The sequence below is a fragment of the Silene latifolia genome, chromosome Y (genome assembly GCF_048544455.1).
Source record: "Silene latifolia isolate original U9 population chromosome Y, ASM4854445v1, whole genome shotgun sequence".
In the NCBI taxonomy this organism is placed as follows: Eukaryota; Viridiplantae; Streptophyta; class Magnoliopsida; order Caryophyllales; family Caryophyllaceae; genus Silene; species Silene latifolia.
In genome coordinates, this window is record NC_133538.1 from 63,470,881 (window position 1) to 63,488,313 (window position 17,433).

At 37.3% G+C, this 17,433-nt stretch overlaps 1 pseudogene; it reads left to right on the forward strand.

Annotated features, from left to right (window-relative positions):
* The first annotated feature begins 7,992 nt into the window (after positions 1 to 7,992).
* LOC141634234 (uncharacterized) lies at positions 7,993 to 9,383 on the forward strand (annotated as a pseudogene).
* The last annotated feature ends 8,050 nt before the right edge of the window (positions 9,384 to 17,433 follow it).

Sequence of the window (17,433 nt, forward strand, 5' to 3'; positions counted from 1 at the left end):
TCTCTATCTCTCTAAACCCTAAAATTTCATCACCACCTTCTCCTATTTCCGCCGCCACCGCCCTTGCCACCACCATGCTTCTCCTCCCGCCGCCTGACTTCGCTCTTCCCGCCGCATCTGTTTTTTTTTTTTTTTTTTTTTTTTAAAGCTGAAAAAGGATTCGTTTTTGTTGTTATGTTTCTCCTCCCGCCGCCTCACTTCTCCCATGTCGCCGTTTTTTTTTTTTTTTTTTTTTTTATTTGTTTTTCCTAGATCTGAAAAAGGAGTGGTTGTTGTTGTGTTGTTGTGTTGTTGTGTCGTGGGGTTTTGGTCCGTCATGTGCGGCTGTTGGCCGAGGTATGTCGTGGCTGCCTCTATCCGTTCCTTTTTTTTTTTTTTTTTTTTTTTTTTTTTTTTCAGATTACGGTCATGATGGTGGTGTTGGTCGTGGGTCATTTGTGGGGATAGGGGTGGTGATGTCGTGGCCCTTTTCTCTATATATATATTTTTTTTTAAAGGTGGCGCATGGTGGCGGATGTTGCAGGCCGGACGTCATGGTGGCGGGTGTGGTTGCTGGTGGTTAGAGGCAGCGGTGGTGTTGGTGTTGTGGTCATGGGTCGGGTGGTTGGAGGAGATGAGGGTGGTGGTGGTTATTAATATAAAGTTTCAATGGCATGAGTTAAAGTTCGTGTATACGGACTAAAGTTACGCTCTTATGGACTAAAGTTACGCTTTGATATCAAGGACTTGTATGACATAAACTTAAATTACAATCCTAAAAAAATAAAGTTTTAAAAATTACGACTAAAGTTACAATCTTAAAATATTAAAGTTACCTTCATAAAATTTAGAAATCACTAACATTAATTAAATTCAAATTTTTATATTAGAAATTGTCTAAAAAATATTAAAGTTTCAATTTTTAGCATTAAAGTTTCACTCGTAAAACATTAAAGTTATATTTATAAATTAAATAAATTCAAATTTCTATATTAGAAAATTGGCTAAAAAAATTAAAGTTTTGATTTTTAGCATTAAAGTTTCATTCTTAAAACATTAAAGTTTCATTTATAAATCTGTAAAATTAAATAAATTCAAATTTTTATATTAAAAATTGTCTAAAAAAATTAAAGTTTCAATTTTTAACATTAAAGTTTCACTCGTAAAATGCCAAAGTTATACCCAAAAATTATTTTATATATTTAAACTAAAATTTTATAACATAAATTTAAATTTTTATTTATAAAATAACCTTAAATATTAAAGTTATAATTGCAAAGAATTAAAGTTACAATTATAAATTAAAGTTTCATTTTTAAAACATTAAAGTTTTCATCTTAAAATTTTAAAATCTCAATCATTCATCTTAGAAGATCAATGGCTAAGATGAGGACTTAGTGGACTCACCATTTTAGGTGGACTCATTTGAACTCCTCTCTATATATATATATATATATAGAGAGAGAGAGAGAGAGAGAGAGAGAGAGAGAGTCAAGTTCAAATGAGTCCACCTAAATATTTGAGTCCCTAAGTCTTAATCTAAGCCATTGATCTTTTAAGATTGATGATTGAGATTTGAAACTTCTAAACAATTTTTTGAATGAAACTTTAATGTTTTATCAGTGAAACTTTAACTTGTGAATGAAACTTTATTTCTTTATGATTGTAACTTTAATTTTTAAAGTTATTTTGTAAATAAAAATAATAATTTATGTATTTTTAAATATAATTTTAATGTTTTACGAGTGAAACTTTAATGCTTAAAAGTGTAACTTTAATTTTTGACTATAACTTTAATGAATTATAAGTGTAACTTTAATAATTAAAGATGAATCTTTAATTTTTTTTAAAACCATTTTTAATAAAAGAAATAGAATTTATGGAATAATATAATTGAGACTAATGTTTATTTAATTTAACTGATTTTTGAGTGAAACTTTAATGATATACAAGTGTAACTTTAATGTCAAAAAGTGTAATTTCGATTTTTTTAGGCCATTTTTAATATAAAAATTTGAATTATGTAATAATTTAATTGTAACTTATATTATTTTTATTTCACTGATTTATGAATGAAATTTTAATGTTAAACTAGTGAAATTTTAATGGTATCTAGTGAAACTTTAGTTTTTTTTGTCCATTTTCAATATCAAACTTTAAATTTCACTGGTTTATGAATGAAACTTTAATGTTAAACGAGTGAAACTTTAATGTTAAACGAGTGAAACTTTATGTTTTTACAGGCCATTTCCAATATAAAATTTGTACTTATATAATAATGTAATCGTTATTAAAATTTATGTAATTTATCTAATCCACAATTGAAACTTTAATGGTCCAAGTGTGAAACTTTAATGCTACGCGAGTGAAACTTTAATATATACTGTATAATTTTTTTGTAACTTCAACAATTCAAGGCGAAACTTCAAGTCCTTAATAGACGATAGGGGTAACTTTAATTGATCCACCCCACGATAACCACCGCCGCCGCCAATTATTAACAACCACCACCTCCTTTGTCGCCCATCTGACACGCAACTAACTTCACGAAACACCACTAACGCCCACCACGACCCCTGCAATCACCACCACACGGCCACAGATCTGAATGAAAAAAAAAAAAAAAACGACAAGGCCGACACCAACACGATACCAACACCACGCAACCACCAGATCTAAAAAAAAGGAGAAAGGGGAAGGAGGGGCGGCTGAGGAGAGGGAGACGACAACAACCACCACCACTACACACAACAACAACCACCCCCTAAAAATTCATATCTGAAATGAAAAAAAATAAAATCTAACAACCATCTAACCCGACACCAACAGCCGCCACTGAACACCACTCACATCGGAAAAAAAAAAAAAGAGAAAGGAGAAGGGAGAGAGGCGGACAAAACACCATTACCCACTGCATATACAACCACGCATTAACACCACCACAGCCAACAATAAACAACACCAAGTACTAACCCAACAACCACAAAAAAAAAATCGAGATCTAAAAAAAAAGGCGAAAAACAGAGAACTGAAAAGAGCGTGGGTTTGGGGTCGGCGTGGTGGTTGTGTGCGACTCGGCGGTGGGTGAGTCGTGGGCAGCCGCAAAAGAAGGCGAGGTGCGGGGTTCAGGCGACTGGATGGTGGTGGAGGCGTGGGCGGCTGCAAAATGAGGCGTGGTGAGCGGTGACGGTCGTGTTTGGTGGCGGGATGTTGTAGTTGTCTGTGGTGGCTGGGGAGTTTTAGAGAGAAGGTGGGGAGGAAGAGAGAGAAGTGAAAATATGTTTGAGGCAGGGAAATGAATTATTTAGGGTTTGGTTTTGTTTTTATATAGAGCTTTTATTTTGATATTTAATCTTAACCATTGATTTTCTTATAATCTAATGGCTAGAATTAGGACTCATGGACTCACCTAAGAGAGGTGGACTCATTTGATCCTAATTCTATATATATATATATATATATATATATATATATATATATATATATATATATATATATATATATATAGAGGAAGGATCAACTAAGGCCACTTATATATTTGAGTCCATAAGTTCTATTATGAACCATTGGATGGAGGGAGATGGAGGGATGAGATGAACCCACCCAAAGTCATTATAGAAGCTAATTAACACACTTTACTAATCCACCCTAATTAACCACTAATTTACTATATATTTGTTTTCTACCCACCCATTTCTCTCTCATCTCACACATTTCATTCTTCTCTTCTCTCAAAACCTCAAAAAAAAAACCCAAAAACTCCAAATAAATAAAAAAAACCCAAAAAATCCAAATAAATAAAAAAACCCAAAAAATCCAAATAAATCAAAAAACCCAAATAAATCACCCACTCCTCTCATCTTCATTCACCACCACCCCACCTGACACCAACTAACCACCCACCACCCCCGCCGCCCCACCGCCGCTCTTTTTTTTTTTTTTTTTCAACTCGGTTTTTTTTTTCGTTTTGTGTTAATTTGTATGTTTTGAGTTGTTTTTTCCATTCATTATTTTTTTTGTCTTTTATTTTATTTTAGTTGTCTTTTATTTTGTTAGTTCTCATTTTTTATTCATTTTCTTAAATCTCTTCTTGTTATACGTTTTTTTTAAGATTTCGTGTTTTAAATCTCGTTTTTTTTTTTGTGAGATACTTTTTTTCATCTAAGACAACAATGGACTAAAGTTATACAAAAATGAACCAAAGTTATACAAAAATAGACCAAAGTTATACAAAAAAAGACTAAAGTTATACAAAAATTGGACTAAAGTTATACAAAAAATTGGACTAAAGTTATACAAAAATGAACCAAAGTTATACAAAAATGAACCAAAGTTATACAAAAATGGACTAAAGTTATACAAATATGGATTAAAGTTATACAAATATGGGCTAAAGTTATACAAATAAGGACTAAAGTTATACAAAAATGGACCAAAGTTATACAAAAATGAACCAAAGTTATACAAAAATGGACTAAAGTTATACAAACATGGACCAAAGTTATACAAAAAAAGACTAAAGTTATACAAAAATTGGACTAAAGTTATACAAAAAATTGGACTAAAGTTATACAAAAATGAACCAAAGTTATACAAAAATGAACCAAAGTTATACAAAAATGGATTAAAGTTATACAAATATGGACTAACTTTAGTCCATTTTTGTATAACTTTGGTTCATTTTTGTATAACTTTGGTTCATTTTTGTATAATTTTAGTCCAATTTTTTGTAAAACTTTAGTCCATTTTTTGTATAACTTTGGTTCATTTTTGTATAACTTTGGTCTATTTTTGTATAACTTTGGTTCATTTTTGTATAACTTTGGTTCATTTTTGTATAACTTTAGTCCAATTTTTTGTATAACTTTCGTCCATTTTTGTATAACTTTGGTTCATTTTTGTATAACTTTGGTTCATTTTTGTATAACTTTGGTCCAATTTTTTGTATAACTTTAGTCCAATTTTTGTATAACTTTAGTCTTTTTTTGTATAACTTTGGTCTATTTTTATATAACTTTAGTCCATATTTGTATAACTTTAATCCATATTTGTATAACTTTAGTCCATTTTTGTATAACTTTGGTTCATTTTTGTATAACTTTAATCCTTATTTGTATAACTTTAGTCCTTATTTGTATTACTTCAGTCCAAATTTGTGTAATTTTAGTCCAAAATTGTATAACTTTATTCCATAAGAGTATAACTTCAGTCATTTTTTGTATAATTTTAGTCCAAATTTGTATAACTTTAGTTCAAAATTGTATAACTTTAGAACTATAAATTCAAATTTGAAACAACACATAAGAAGATGATATTAAAAAAAACCAATAAGTCAAAAAAGTACAATAAAAAAACTTCAATAACAATAATAAAAAATTAACCAATAATTAAAAAAAAAAAAAAACAAATAACAAAAAAAAAAACCAAAACCAAACCAAACAAAAAAACCAACAAAACAAACTTGAATGGTTGTATAACTTCAATTTATACAATGTATAACTTTAGATGTTAATAGTGTAACTTTAATGTAAAAAGTGTATAACTTTAGTCATAAAATGTATAACTTTAATGTTTTAAGTGTATAACTTTAGTCGTAAATAGTATAACTTTTATAAAAACCAAATAAATATGAAAAATCGTAATTAATCAACAAATATTAAATCTGAAAAAAAATTAAATAACAACCATCAATAACCAACAAAAAATTAATAACCAACAAAAATTTAAAAACCAAATAACAATAACCAACAAAAATTAAAAACCAAATAACAATAACAAAAAAGTATAACTTTAATGTTTTAAGTGTATAACTTTAGTCATAAATAGTATAACTTTAATGTTTTAAGTGTATAACCAACAAAAAATTAATAACCAACAAAAATTAAAAACCAAATAACAATAACAAAATAAAGTAAATATGACAAAAACACAAAAAAACCAATAGATCTAAAAAAACAACACCAAATGTATAACTTTAGTCATAAAATGTATAACTTTAGTCATAAAATGTATAACTTTAGTCGTATAGCCCAATTAAAGCAACAAATTAGATCTACAATAAAAAACCAAATAACAATGACAAAAACTAAATAACAATAATAAAAAAACCAAATAACAATAACAATAACAAAAAACCAAATAACAATATTAAAACCAAATAACCAAATACCAAATAACAATAATAAAAAACAATAAATAAAACAAAAACAATAAATAAAACAAAAACAATAAAAAATCAAAAAACCAAACAGTGATTGAAAACACAAAACAAACAAGAGAAAATGACAAAAAAAGGACCGACTTTCAGATCTCCAAAAAACAAAAAAAAACGTGAGGAGAAGGTGTGAGGAGGTGGAGGCGGGAGGTAAGGTGTGAGGAGGTGGAGGCGAAGTGGTGGGTGGCGTCGTGGGGGCTGGAGTTAGCGGTGGTGGGGCTGGAAGTTGGCGGTGGTGGGTGAGGAGGTGGAGGCGAAGTGGTGGGTGGCGTCGTAAAGTGGGAGCGGTGGTGGGACTGGAAGTTGGCGGTGGTGGGTGGCGTCGTGGGGGCTGGAGTTGGCGGTGGTGGGGCTGGAAGTTGGCGGTGTGAGGAGGTGGAGGCAGTGATAGGGTGGTGGTGGGGTCGGGTGGTGGTGGGGTGGTGGTGGGTCGGGTGTGGTGGAGTGATTTTTGTGGTTTTTTTTTGTTTTATTTTAGTTTGGGTTTTTTTTATCAACTTGTTTTTTTTTTTTTTTTTTAGAGAGGGTGGGAGAAAATGAGAGAGAAAGAGTGAATGTGAGAAATGAGAGGGGATGAGTGAATGAGGAAGTGAGTTGGGAGATTAGAATGGTGGAAGAGTTGTACAAAATTAGGTGGAGTTATACACAATTAGGGAAGGAGATTAGGGAGGGAGAATTGTGACCCTTCAATGAGATGTAATCTCATCCCTCCATCCCTTCCATCCAAGGGCTCTTATAAGGAGAACCCTTCTATATATATATATAGGGTCGGGATCCAGTGAGAACCACCCATATAATGAGAACCGTGAGAACCACCTTAATCTAATAGAATAGTCGACGCGCATCCCCTAACCCCTCCAAACAAATTCATTTCCCAATTTTCCCTGCTCTCTCATATTTCTTCTCTCTCTTCGACCATCATCCCCTGCTGGCTGCTGCGACGCACACCTCTACCAGCACCATATTTTCGAGCTCCGTCTCTTACTTCTGCAAGGACCCCCATCCTCATCTCCACCTCCGCCGTCCCCTGCTGTAGCGACCACCGCAACAAACCCAATCCATATCAAACTTATTTGTTGTCACAATTTCGGTGCCGTTTTGCTGCTTCGAGTTGATTTCTACGCAATTATTGCTTCGAATCTGAGTGTGGCTAGTGTTCTAATTGATTCAAGTAGGGTTTAATTGGCATCATATCTCCAATTTCAGGTGCCTTCTAATCCCTAATTTTTTTAATTGCACCAAGTTGTCGAATTTGTGAAATTAGGGTTTGAGAAATTCTTTCTTTGGGTTCAATTAGTTCAAGTTATGGTCGACTTTCGTGAGGATGTTACTCTCATTTTCTGGTAGCGAATTGAGTCTATTATAGGGCGAAAATTTCAGGCCTTATCCGAGTAGAATTTGATGCTGATTTAGGTGTTAAATCTGCTAGCTTGCTTTCGTTTTTGCTGCAAATGGAGATGCACATACTGGAGATGTGCGAGTTCTGAGGTCGCTTTGGCTCGACTCCTATTATGTCGAGTCATTGTTGGCAAGAGCTTTTTTTTTATAAGGAAACAATGATTGGGAGACTGAAAGCCATTAAGCCACTGACTGTCAAGAGCCACAATGCTTACCTTTCAATGACGAAGTAGGTTCCAAATAACATCCAGCAGATAATCGTTAGAATCCAACATAGTATGACTAGCCTGTGGAATTTTTTGGCAGAAGTTATATCATTTGTATCTCTTCCACAGTCGAGGATAATTATTTTTAATAATTTTTTTACCATCTTTTTAATTTTTGATTAGCAGCATCAGAAAATGTCAGCAGATCGTAAAGTTCTTACCTTTGAGGATGTATCAAAGCACAATGTTACGAAAGATTGCTGGCTTATTATTGGTGGAAAAGTAAGATCTCTTTTTTCCAATATATAATCTTCAATTATTGATTTATTTCTGTATGATTTGCATTGATCTCCCTTTATTTTGTTATATTTTGATTTATTTAATTTGAATTATTAGCTTGATGTTTAGATGATGTATCAATTCCGTGTTCTTTGTGCTGAATAGTTAAAATCACCTACCATTTGATTCGTCATCCGTCCCAATCATTTATTTACCTTTTTCGTATTCGTATTTTAATCAAAAGTAAATAAATGATTGGAACGAAGGGAGTTCATGATCATATATTCTTCAATTGCCATTGATTGCAATGTTGTTGCTTTGGAAAGCTGTCATCTCATTCATTCTCTGTTTTCTGTGTTAGATTTAGCATGATTCATAATTTTGACACTTATAATTGCTTGTTGAGGTCACTTTGTCAGATGGGTTTTCATAATAATGCTCAAATTGTTGTTGATTGGATGATAATTGATGGGTGTGAATTGGATTGTTCGGGTTTGGGTCAATTGGTTGGCTTGTTTGTTTAAGTGGGTAGGTTTGATGTTGCACGGAAATTGCTTGGTGGAGTGAAATGTCGCGAGGGAGGAGTGGATTCGTATTTGTATAACGTACTTTTAAGTGGTTTGGTTAGGAGTAATAGGGTAGATGACGCTGTTAGTTTCTTTAGTGAGGAGATGGTATCGAAATCTTGCTTTGATGTTTGTAGTTTTAATATATTGATTAGAGGCCTTTGTAGGATTTGGAAAGGTGGATGAGGCGATAAGATTGTTCAATGGTATTAGAGGTTTTGGTTTGTTACCAGACATTATAACTTATAACACTATGATAGATGGATTATTTAAGGTGAAGAAGGTAGATAAGGTTCGAGAGTTGGTTTTTGAAGCTAGATCGAGGAATGAGATTACGCCTACTGTTGTAACATATACGTGTATGATATCCAGTTCTTGTAAACTTGGTAGGATGGATGAGGCTTCCTTTGTTTCAGGAAATGTTGACCATTGGTATTAGACCTACCACCACAACGCTCAATGTTCTTATTGATGGTTTTGGCAAGGTGGGGGACATAGCTTCGCGTGCGCTATGTATGAAAAGATGATTTCTCTTAAGCTTTGACTGATGTTATTACCTTCACTTCTCGCATCCATGGTTCTTGTCGGATTGGACTAGTGGACGAGAGTTTGAAGGTTTTGAATGAAATGATACATATGAAATTGTCTCCAAATGGGTACACATTTTCTATTCTTATTTTCGCCTTATGCAAGGAAAATAGATTGAATGTTTACGTTTTACTTATTTTGAAAGTCAATTAGCTCAAATGGAAGAGCATTGTGCAATGCACAAGATGTGGGTTCGACTCCCATATTGGCTATGAAATACCAAATCTTTCTTTTATTCTAAGAATGAAATAATGTAATTGGTAATCCTATTTCCACTTCTTATCAAGGATCTAAAGACAAAAAAAAGATGAGGAAATTGGACACTTTTTCATGCATGTACATGGTTGTTTAATGCACATAGGTTTCTTTTTCATGCATCTAATAGGCTATATGGGACTCGAACCCATACCTTTGTGCAAAATTTGCACATTGCTCTACCATTGAGCTAATAGCCTTTAAAATACACTAAACAAATACGAGTACAAAAAACTAACATAAGTACCCTGAAATGTTTCTCACATATTAGTAAGATATGTAATAGATACACTAAAATGCCTTGTAGTTACATAAAAAGTAGGTTAATACATTAAATCTCCTTCATAGTCATTTCCCTTATTTCATGTACATAGAATCTTATTTCATGCGCATAGAACCTTATTTCATGCACATATAATCTTATTTTATGCCTATATAAAAGTAATGTCCTTAACCAACAATAATTAGTATCATAATATAACCAACTGATGCAACTGAAGAACTTTTTAATGCACATAAAACCTTATTTCATGCACATAGAACCTTATTTCATGCACATATAAAATTAACGTCCTTAACCAACAGTAATTAGTATCATAATATAACCAACTGATCCAACTGAAGAACTTTTTAATGCACATAGAACCTTATTTCATGCACATAGAACCTTATTTCATGCACATATAAATTTATTTCATGCCCATTTAACACTTATTTCATGCACATAGAACATTATTTCATGTACATAGAACCTTATTTGATGTACATAGAACCTTATTTCATGAAGAAGCAAACACAACCATATCCTGAAAGCTTTAACAGTAACATTAGAGGAGTACCTGTTATCATCTTAACACAAACCCCAAGGTTAAGAGCTCTACGAATGGTCTCAGCGCTATCATGTCTTGGGGGATCGAAGAGAGGCAACAACCCACAGAATGTCCAAGGGTCTCCATTACTAGCCTTTCTTTTCTCAGGGATATTCTGTGAAAGCAATTACAACAAGTTTAGTCTCCTTTTACAATGCTTTAATGTACGAATTCCAACCAGATTCACCTTGAAGCGATATAGTTTAGAGTCAAATGACGCATTAAGTCATTGTTATATAATCAAGCTCTAGATTCAGAAAAAACTCTGACAATGGATTTTTCAAAAGATAACTTCCGAGTTCTTACTCTATACCTGCAAGGCAACGGCTAATGATCTTAGTCCTCTTTCAGCAAAATTGTCAATTATACTATGGACTTCTCTAGCAATCGCGTAAGCCAGAATCTGGAAAACAAGAGGGAGCAAACTGAACATTAATGTGAAATGATTATGCTCGGAATATCACAGATGAGTTACAGTATTCTGCTTCAGAATAATCTCATCTTTACTTCTCCGGTCTGGGGTATTCTTTAAAATCAGACCGTTCTGGTATATTACTATTAGTAGCTCAATTCATAAATCGGAGGCCCTTTGATGGCATCTACAAGGCAATGTGTTCTTTGTCAGACTAAAGGGTGCAGCATCAATAAACGGAGAGCACCAAAGGGAATAGTAGCATTCTGTCTGCCCTAAGGAATGACAAAAGTCTTGAACATTACGACTTAATAGATTCTGCTGCGTTCATTGCAAAACTGGATTCTCAGCATCTAAAATAACTTGAACAAGATTTACGGAGATTTAATGAGTTGCATACCTTTCGGGGCACCTTTGCGGCCCTATACCAATTACCATCAGCATCAATGTAAGTGATAGCTGTACGTTTGTCGACTGGATTAAAAGGCAAGAAACGAACTTCCTCGATTTTTGCACGAGCCTAGAAGCGAAAATGTAAGCGTAAATGGAGGTTTAGAGTTTTTCGTAAGAAAAAAGAAAAACCACCCAAGAGGTTGATAGGTCTCAGAGTTCTGGCTATCATCTCATTACCTCCTTTGGATCACCAAGCATGTTAACTATAGCAGTATCAATGGCATCTTGATTTTCCAGTCTCGATGCTCTGGCCGCTAGTAAGATTATAGTATCTTTATCCATATCCTTGTTCTAAGCGCTAGTGTACCTTGACGAGGTTCTGTCACATAAAGATGAGTCGATTCAGGGTAAGAGTTCCGGTTTTGTCTTTGCATAAAACATCCATTCCGGCCATTTCTTCTATCGTCATGCGTTTTGTAATGGCACCCTGGAAAAAAAAAAGCGCTGGTGCACGGACGCATTACAATCTAGAAACACGGACGCATTACAATCTAGAAACACGGACGCACTATTAACACGGACGCATTACAATCTAGAAACAAGTCAGAGTTAAGGGCTGTTGATAATTTTTTCTCCAAAAATTATCTAACGACATTTGAAAGCAACAAAATAAAAGAAAATCCTACAAATGAGGAATACAAGCCTAGTCAACTAATTTGAATCATAACAAACATAAAAACTGAGGAATAAGAAAGAAATTGGGGAAATTGAGGAATTACCTAAATTGTAATCTGCTCGAAGTAGGAAAAATCGATGATGAAAGCAGCAAGAATAAAGAAGGAAGCAAAATTGAAGTCGGATGTATGGACTAATTTGATCGAAATCATACTGATGGTGCTCGAAATCACGAGAAAATAGGATTTATCGCGGACGGCGTGATGAAGGAGAGGAGAGAGACCGAGTAAAACGCATATTGATAGAAAATTGAGAGAGACGGTTGGAAAAATAGTTTTAATATGAGTGGTTTAATGGATTTCTCATTATCTTGTTGGTTTATTATAGGATCAGAATATATATATATATATATATATATATATATATATATATATATATATATATATATATATATAAATTGATTGATTTTTTACTCTAACGAATCATAATAGTCGTATATGACTGATGCATTCACACTTTAGTTTGACAAAGGTCATTCACACTTTAGTTACTCCGTAGCATATCTTCATGAGAGCCACCCGTTTCGAATAAATTTCTACTGTATTAATAATGATACTCCGTATTATACTTATGTTATGTGTTTTTTTTTTTTCATTTCGTATTTCTGAAAAATCGTGGGTTCCCTTGAACAAATAATATTTTAGCAACGATGGATGTTATATCAAAGATTACGTTAAAGATTAAGATTCAATTCTTGACATCATGGACTTGTGGAAGTCGACATTTTTGTAAATGACCTTTACGCAATGAAAAAGACTCCGAAACTCCAACAATCACAAACTACTTGAGTTATAAAAAAAATAATCCAATTGTAACTCTGACCAAGGCTCGAACGATTATATAGTACTTGAATTATTAAAAATAATCGATTAATCTATTGTATAACTTCAAAGATCACTAACATCCTAATCATTATTGGCTCTGTTTGGCAAGACATTTCAAATACCTGTTTTGGCTAAAGTAGCTTTTTTGATAAAAATTTCAAGTAGCTTATTTTTCTGCAAGTGTTTGGCAAATAGCTTATTTGCCCAAATAAACTACCTGAAATGAATTGCTACCCGTAGGATTTCACATTTCAGGTACCTGATTCTTAGTAATATTTACCTTTTTACCCTTTTAATTTATAATATATTAAAGAGTAAATTATCAATAACTCCCTTTTAAAATACACATTTTAAAACTTACTCCCTTTTAAAAAAAGTTTAAAAATTACACCCAAAGTATTGCAAAATTTAAAAATTGCTCCCTAACCCATATTTTTGCATTTTTATGACAAAAATGCCCCTCATTTTTTTATTTCTCACATGTTTATCGACCTTCATTACAACTCTATCCATCTTTCTACCACCTAAGGACTCCACGGTTAACCACCACAATCCTCCGCCCAAAATCCACCATCATATTCGTCATATGAGAATAACAACTTAAGGGCATTTTTGTCATAAAAATGTAAAAATAGGGGTTTGGGAGCAATTTTTAAATTTTTGCATTATGCTGGGTGCAATTTTTAAACTTTTTTTTAAAAGGGAGTAAATTTTAAAAAATGTATTTTAAAAGGTAGTTATTGATAATTTACCCTATATTAAATAATTATTATATCTTTTTACGTCATTTTACCAAAATAAGCTATCTTTTCAGTTACTTTGCCAAACAAATTTTTATATAATCAGTCACCTTATGAGCTCCTAATTTTCAGTTATCTTATCAGCTACCTTTTCAGGTTTCAGTTAGCTTTTCAGTTTCAGGTACCTTTTCAGGCTCTGTTTGGTAAACTAACTGAAAAGGTTGCTGAAACCTGAAAAGATAGCTGAAAACTGAAAAACTAATTGAAACCTGAAAAGGTAAGATAAGGTAGCTGAGAATTAGGATTTAATAAGGTAGCTGATTATTTAAAAATATATTTGGCAAACTAACTGAAAAACTAACTGATTTTGATGAAATGACGTTGATGGGGCATATTCTGCACCGCTGACCAAGTCAACATATTGAGCAAGGTCAAAGATATCCACAGCAAGTCAACGACTTAGACGACCTAGCCGATGCGGCCCATCGGCCTGCCAACTGGGTCCCGGCATGACAACCTGCCGGCCGGAACACATATCCGCGTACTCATATCCAAGACCCCTCGGCGGTGAGTCACCGGGGCCCGCCGGCCAGCCATAGGTCCCTCGGCCGAGGGGTAGATCGATCTTTCCACCTTTAGCCACTTGGCCACTACGTGACAAAAGGTGAAGTCTATAAATACTCCTCAACCTTCATTGAGGAAAGGATCCAATCCAGAAATACACAACTTAACCTAAATACACTATTCATCTGGTATAATCTTCCTTATCTCTCTACAATATATTCCTAGCCAATTAGCATACAACTTATACATCTAAGTTTACCGAAGGCGTCGGAGTGGGTACGCTTGGCTCAAAGCCAAGCCCTCGCCTTCGTTCATTGTTGCGGGAGAGGCCGAGAGGAACGATTAAGGCCAAGGGAGAATCCAACTCAAGACATCATTCAACAAGCCACGGGTGGTAACTATACTTGCTCTGGAATTACGCCCGGAACAATTGGCGCCGTCTGTGGGAAAAGCATACTAAAAGCTAATAAAATCCCTTAAAAACACAAAACAAAAACCCACCCAAAAAGCTAAGAAAATGTCGAAACAGCAAGAGGTGTTCGTAACCGACGAGCCCCTCCACCCAGATGATACCTTCAACAAGGGAGTCATGCGGCCCTCCACCGGCGGAGTGATCCACCCGGAGTTCGGGATGCCAATAACACCAGATGCGCCCGCCAACCAAGTCACCCTCATGGGACATGTGGTCGACGTGGCATTACTAAAGCAACTTCTAGACCTCATTGGTAGTACGTCGGCTCACACTGTCACACCGACAAGAGCGGCGGAACCCGCACTGAGAGACCGGGGCCCGAATGTGACTCAAGAGACTTGAATGGAGCGCTAGAAGAAGCGGCCTGTCAAAACGCCGGAAGAGCCCGAATGCAAGTGGTGGACACAAGTCCCGACCGCACTCGCGGGAGGACGGCGTCACCGCCGCAGCCCACGAGGTCTCGCCGGAGAAATGAAAGAAGTCCGACTCATCGAGTCGGAGAAGAAGAAGCCCGACTCGCCGAGTCGGGAAGGAGTCCTTCCCGCCACGGGGGAGAGAGCCGAACTAGGGGACGTGAGGAGCCGATCGCCGCGTGCGTCGTTCGACACGTGGTCGACGACCCCTCGGCGACTACGTCCTAGAAATCCCGGTGCCAACTAAGCTAAAATTGCCGCCCATATCGTACTCAGGAGAGGGCGACCCATCCGACCACGCGGAGGCTTTCGAGTCCCACATGTCGGTATGGGAACGGCTGATGAGGTCAGTGTCGTGTCTTCCCCACAACCTTGCATGGGATGGCGCAAAGCTGGTACAAAGGACTCCCCGACGGATCGATATACGGGTATGGCGACCTGAGAGAAAGATTTTGGCCCAAGTATTCCTGATAAGAGGAGGGCCGTCGAAACATCGGACCTCCCGACTATCAGCGGGAGGGAGGCGAGACTCTCCGAAGCTATGTGAAGAGGTTCGACGCCAAAGTTCAAAGCAGAGTTCGGGATCTAAATAGCGAACCGCGCGCCTTTGGCCGATGAAAGGTCTCCCGAGAGGGGACTTAATAAATGAGCTCATCAAGTGCGGCGGCCAAAGACTAGACTCGCCGGGAAGATGGCCGACCAAGCCATTAAGGTGGAGGACTACCACAAGACACAGGTAGGCCCAGCCGAGGTGAGCACTCGAAAAGAAGAGCGCGGGGATAATCCGGATGAAAGACGCCGTGACGACAATAGGTCACGGTCCGATGAACGACGCCGTGAGAATAATAGGTCACGGTCGGACAAACTGCCAGAGACAGGACTCGGCGGGCACCGGTGGAGTTCGGGAACGTACCACCGAGGCGGTATAGTGATAAAACCCCACTCGTCGTATCGATCGCCGAGGTCTTTGCCCCGAGCAAGAGCGAGGGCGAAGTGGGAGAAACCCCCAAGCCAAAAAGTGACGGTGACACGAGCCGATCTTGTGAGTACCACGGCCACACCGGCCATTTAACCAACGACGCCGGCATCTAAAGAATGCCATTGAAGAGCCGATCCGGAAGGGGAGCCTCAGCAAGTACGTTGCCAAAGGCCAAAAGACGACGCCGGCAAAGCACGGGTAAAAATCCGTCTTGACGGATAGGAGTGATCCATGTTGTCATCGGGGGCGCGAGAACGGAGGGTCCGCTCATGGGCACAAACGACACCGAACGAGCTATATCAGGCCATCAACTTTGTGCCCAACACAGCGATCCCCGCTTCCAACATCCCCGATATAACCATCGGAAGGAAGGACTACGAAGGAGTCATCGCTCCTCACAACGACCCACTTGTAGTCAATTTGGACATATCCAACCCACTGGTCAAGAGGTGCACGATTGACACAGCGCGTACACGAACATCATGTTCGGGAGTGCTTCCTCGGCCTCGGCTTTGAAAGTCAAGGACTTGAGCCCTCGCACCAACCCACTATACTGACTTCTCGGGGCGCCCGGTACCACTGGGATCAATCGGACTCCGTAACGTTCGCGAAAAGAAAGCGGCTAAGAATGTCCTAGCCGAGTTCGTGGTCATCGACGGCTCGTCCGCCTACAACGTCCTCATAGGCCGAGTCACCCTGAGCGAGGCCGACGCAGTGATGTCCATCCGGCCCTAACAACGATGTATGTCTCGGACCGGGGAAGCGCATAAGCTCGTCTCCAAAGACGAGAATGACGAGGTGGTCAACGTCCGGATAGCCGCGGAGGATGCAACATGCAATCCCTCAAAGTGGCAAAGAAATCGAAAAAGGGAAAGGTCTATCCTTACAACAGAGGGCGACCTCATGGATGTAACTAGTGGTCGACTAGGCCATCGGGACGCCGGTAACCCGGGAATAATCTATGTAGCGGCGGAGGTGTCCAAAACAGCTGTGGGCACCCCGACGCATGTTTTTACCTAAATGAAAAATCGTCCAAGTCTTCCATCAGAATGTTCGCTCTTCCCATAGTCACTAGGAAGCAGCAGACGCCGACTCACACTGTCATACCGACAAGAGCTAGTCTTTATCGAGAAGAGATGTCGGCTCACACTGTCATACCGACAAGAGCGGCGATCTCTACGAAGAAATAGGCGCCGTCGCAGATCACCCCAAGTAGTAGACGCCACGGCGATCACCCCAAGAGGTTTGACGCCGTCGCAGTCACTCCAAGTGGTAGACGCCACTGCAGCGATCTCTATGAAGAAACAGCGCCGTCGTTAGTCACCCCAAGTAGTAGACGCCACAGCGATCACCCCAAGAGGTTTGATGCCGTCGCAGATCACTCCAAGTGGTAGACGCCACGGCGATCGATAACAAGAAACAGATCTTTGGCTCACACTGTCACACACCGACAAGAGCGGCAATCACCGCTAGGAAGCAGACACCTCGATGGCAATGACCAACGCAGGTGATACTCGCAGAGCGTTCAAAACGCCTTGGAAGCGTTA